Below are 5,498 nucleotides of genomic sequence, written 5' to 3' on the forward strand. Positions count from 1 at the left end.
TTCTTACTTGTAACTAATTCAAATTCTAAGTCGTGCGATAGGTTATAATTTGTGAATTGAATCAAGAGTCACCTTATAAAATTTATGAATTATAAATTCTATCAAATCCAAATGTTGATTCAATTTATCATCATAAACGATTATAAAATATGCATAATATATACACAAGTATTTTTTAAACCACCATAAGCATAATTAATGAAACTTTGTCTACTTACATGGCTGCTAATGTACATCCACACACGAACACTTTCTAGAACATCATTTTTGTTAATGCTAGTTTGCACTAATACTATCTAGATATAAATGAAGGAATATGCAACAAAACGAAGTGTTCTGGAAGTTCAAAGCACATCTGGAAACAAGTTTTTTTTTTTTCATTTTAATAACAAAATTTTAAGGTGTACTTAGATAAATGAATAGAAGGAAATTAGCATACTTTCGATTATTTGTACTTGATAACTGATAGAACACTCCAAATTTTGTGTCACAGGTATTAGTGTCCTTTTGAATATGCAATCAAGGTTGCATTCTTCAAGAATGTATTATTTAAATCTGCAAAACAAAAGAAAAGGCTCAAGTTCGATCAGGAGAAACAAAAAAAGGGTTGCTGAGATGGACTTTTTTTTTATTCTTTTTTGTCATTGTATTTTGTTAGGATATACATACTATGTGTCTATTGTTTGAAAAAATTTGTATGGATTCTTATTAAGTTTGGATATTTATGAACGTATATAACGTAGTTATTCTTTATATGATTGTAAAAACCTTGTTATTTATTAATTCTATCAGAATGTACTTACATATTGTACTTTTATATATATATATATATACATATATATATATATATATATATATATATATATATATATATATATATATCCCTAATGTGTACATGTTGAATACAATAGATATAATTTTGAATATCAAGTTCTACTTTCAGAATTTGTTAATACATATTATCGATCATGAATTAGACGAGATAATGTTAATATTACTTAATTTCTTTATTGATAGTTACTAGTTGTGAGACCCATTTATTACATGGGTTAATTTATTTAAAAAAAGTTAAATATTTGTCTAAATATTTGAGAACTTCGAATTTATTAGAAAATAAGAAAATAATGAATTATTATAATGAAAATGCTATTTATCTTTTAAATTTTTAAATTTATACAAACCGATTAAATAAATAAACAAAAAAACTAATAATATTTTATTTTGAGAATTTTAAAATTTAAATTTAAATTTATTAATGAAATTGATATGTATTTATTACTATATTTATTGTAATTATTATATTTAAATATTATATAGAATTTCATAAAAAAAATCCCATTAAATGACATATAAAAAATAAATCGCAAAATTATCTTAAAATTGTGATAACTAGTAAAAAAAACTTCATTATTTATTAGAGTATATGTGAACAAAGCTAGCATGGCAAATAACTTGCTTGCGAATAATAAACATATACCATCAAGCTTTGCATCGGATCGGATTCATAAAGTTACAAATTCTATTGCGTAATAAGCAAGAATTTTCACATGAAGTATTAGACAGAAAGAAGACATGCAGCTCCCCTTTGCTCTCCATCAACTCTACTTTGCCTTTCCACCCACTCGTCTCCATCACCTTCTTATAATTCAGACCCCTTTCCCTCAGTGCATCCTTCTCAGCAACACACACAAGTATCTTGGAGCTTCCAAAAGCAGAAATATTCGGGTCCATGCCCGGATTAAACAGCGGGTCATCTAACCCATTCCCAGATGGGTTTGCCAACAACCACATCATATCTATGAACTCTTTGTGCAGTTTAAATCTCTTGGCCTCAGCTCCAACTGGATCTTTACCCCCAAAATACGGGTGGAGCATAATAACACCACTTACGTTAAAAACTTTCTCATGGCTCAACCCGACCCGGATAGCCATATTGTGGGCGATGTTAGCCCCAGCACTATCTCCAGCTAAGAACACATTCTGAAGATCAGCATGGTCGTTTAACCATGTTTCTGGACCATTTCCTCCAACATGACTAGCCACCCACTTAATTGCCTCCCATGAATCCTCGTATGCAATTGGTAAAGGATATTCTGGAGCCAACCTGTAGTTTACAGACACGACAATCACGTTGGATTCTGTCGTTATCAAGTTAAGTGTCCGGTGGTAAGTGGGTGAAGCAGCAGATTCAGTCATGAAAGCACCACCGTGATAGTAAATCAGAGTTGGAAGTTTCCGAGTAGGGATTGGTGCTTTGGGAATGTAAAGCCTTACAAAAACGTTGGATTCGTGTGAGATAACCACGTCTTTTGATTGGACTCCAGTTAAAGTATCAGTTCCAGCTGGGTTGGTATCATTTGGGAATGATCTTACCCATCGTCCATCACTATGTATGATCAAACCATGGAAATGAATAGGAAACTCTAGTGAGTTTGACATGAACGTTGAGAGTAATTAAAGGAGAAGCTTTTTATTTTCTGGTGATGATTGATGTGTCAATGAGAGTGATGTATATATAGAAGCAATATCATCAATGGTGACTTTTTGCAGAGGCTTGATCAGGACTCATGTATGCTGATGTTGAACTTGTGTGTGCTCATGTTGAACTCCTGCAAGGACAATTAATGTGTGCCCACTGGCTGACCTAAGGCTTAGAGAAGGCGGGAGGTGCCTCAATGATATGAAATTATATACATTAATTATATGATAAATATGATTAAAAGAAAAAAAGATTGTAGGCCCTTTATAAAAAATTGTATTTAGGGCACACACATTGGGTTCTTGGTTTTTGCCTAATATCCCCAATTTTGTACAATTTTTTGCTTAAAAGGTCTAAAACTTCTTAAATTTTCAGAAAAAAATTGATGTTTTTTTGTTTTTTTAATATATTACGTATGACAAACTTCGTTGATTTTCATTTTTAATCTATCAGTGATTGGTACCTATGAATGTTTAGTTTTTGAATAACAAAAAGTTATATTAACCAACTTATTGTTAACATTGTGTCCCCTACAATAAAAATTCATGGATCTGATGCTATTCTATGAGCCAATGTTGATTTTTTGCAAGGACCATTTAATGAATAGGCGTTATCTTCATGGAAGTTATAAAGATGATGCAAACCGATGATATCTTTTGTTTTAGCCTTTTATCAAAGTAATATTCATACCCTATTATAACAATAATTTCTAAAATAATATATACTTCTTATTCGTATGAATCATTGTTAATGAGTTTTTAATTACATTTAGTTATTGCGTATTTTTATTAAGATTTTTTTTTATTATGTAAGTTTTGTAAATTAAAGTTTAAGGGTTCATCCTTTTTGTAGTGAATAATTTTTATACTAGTTTACCATAATAACTTATAAAATGGCGACAAGCTAAACGTACAACATAACTCATCATTAAATTTATCTTGTTCATAAAAACATTAAACTAAAATATTATTCAATGATATGCTCTGACGATAAAGGATACGAAAATAATAACTAAATGATTTATGTGGTTCACATTGTCCAAGTAAAGAGAGATTTTATTAGATTTGTATAATACACAACCGTCACTAATATGGCCTCCTTGGCCTCATTAGAAACCCTTCATATTATATTTTATTCATCACCAGGATGTTTGAAATTTTAGATGATTTGAGAGAACTTTTTAATCGGAGACGAAGAGAAAGACATCTTTTGATACGAAATAGTTATCACATAAATAGTCTATAGATATAGCTATTTTATATGGTTGTATGTAATAGGTTGTGTGTTAGATGGAAATTGATTAGATATATGATAATACACAGTATAGTCTACACACATCATTACTAAATAATAGTACCAAATAAAACTTAGTGTCATAGTAACAAAAAAAAAACTACATATTATTTAATAAAATATCATATTCTAATACACTACATCGTATTGATGATCTTTTGTTTTTATTTCGGAGTGATGCAACTTGAATTTCTTTTTGTCTATTTTAATCTATGCTTGTTTTTTATTCATCTCATTCACATCAAACATCACCTCTCGCTCTTCCAATATTAGAGATTTTTTAGACTACTTAATCATTTGCTTTTTTTTTTATTTCTTTTTTATTTCTAATTTCGTTTGTTTTATTCATTTCAATTTTTTTGATTTCTTTTTCTTTTCTGTCAATCGCATCCCTTTGTGGACCAATACTGTGATTATGTTTCTTCGGTTCTTCTTCTTTGGCCTCTACATCCTTCTTCATTTCTTTTGACATCTTCCAAGGTCTGGAAGTATTATTAGAGCTAAAACAGTTCTTAACTGAATTAGCAATTTTAGACTAGTATTTTAAAAGGAAAAGATGGAGAAATTTTTTCAAGCAAAACCCCACTTTTATGAATGCTAAGTTATAAGAAAGTTTAGTATTGAATTACTATGATTTTATGCTCCTTATGTAAAACTATTTGCATGTGTATGTGGGATGTTAATTGCAATATCAATTTGACTACAAAATGTAGGCATTTAATTAGAATTGTTATTTTATGAATGACTTTTCATTTCACCAGGGAGTTGTCATGTCATTTTTACAACGAAAATGTACATTTTGACTATGAAATTCATACATTTAATAAGAATTATCATTTCACCAGTGACATGTCATTTCACTAGAGTTATCATGTCAATTTGACTATGAAAGTGTACATTTTGACTATGAATTTTAGATATTTAATAAGAATAATCATTCGACCGGTAACTTGTTATTTCACGAGGGAGTTGTCATGTAAATTTGACTATGAAAATATACACTCTAACTACAAAATTCAGACATTTAATAAAGATTGTCATTTCACCAAGGAGTTACCATGTCAATTTAACTATGAAAATATACACTTCAACTATGAATTTCATACATTTAATAAGAACCGTCATTCCACAATATATACTATGTGTTCCATCTTCTTTTCTTTTAATCACTATCAATTATTCATAATTTTGTACGTTTTAGCATTTTTTTTTCAAAATGAATTTGTCAAATAGTGATCACGAAGAAAGTTTTGCCAACTTGCATGCTTACTTGCATAACCTTGGAAGAACGAACCCCCAAAGTTACACTAACATCAAAACATATGTTATGGATCGATTCCACTTTGTTTTATCACTATTGTACGTGTGGTAAGATAATTTTGTTCTATTTTTTAACTTTTTATTTAAATTTATTAATTTATTACAATTAATTATTTTATTTTTAAAAAATGTAGCTTCATACATTCCTCACATGTAGTCTATCTGTCATCTTTATAGGTAGTGTCCTTCTGAGAGAAAACGACCTACCCCCAATGTTCATAGCACTTGTTATGTATAGAAACAACTAGACCATCCCTAGGTCATGTAGTCCATGATTCATATCATCGATATTGTTGTAAGAGTGTGACTAATGTTGTGCACTCTAGAGTTGGTCGAAGTAGACCATTTAATCTTTTTTCTGGAGGACATGTAAACTATAGACAACATCTAATTCTAAAGAAAAATT

At 29.5% G+C, this 5,498-nt stretch overlaps 1 pseudogene; it reads right to left on the bottom strand.

Moving 5' to 3' along the window:
• Positions 1-1,393: 1,393 nt before the first annotated feature.
• On the bottom strand, positions 1,394-2,523 carry LOC145064802 (putative carboxylesterase 2 pseudogene; annotated as a pseudogene).
• Positions 2,524-5,498: the final 2,975 nt, after the last annotated feature.

The sequence above is a fragment of the Lactuca serriola genome, chromosome 7, assembly GCF_051521515.1.
Source record: "Lactuca serriola cultivar US96UC23 chromosome 7, Lser_US96UC23_V15, whole genome shotgun sequence".
Classification (NCBI taxonomy): domain Eukaryota; kingdom Viridiplantae; phylum Streptophyta; class Magnoliopsida; order Asterales; family Asteraceae; genus Lactuca; species Lactuca serriola.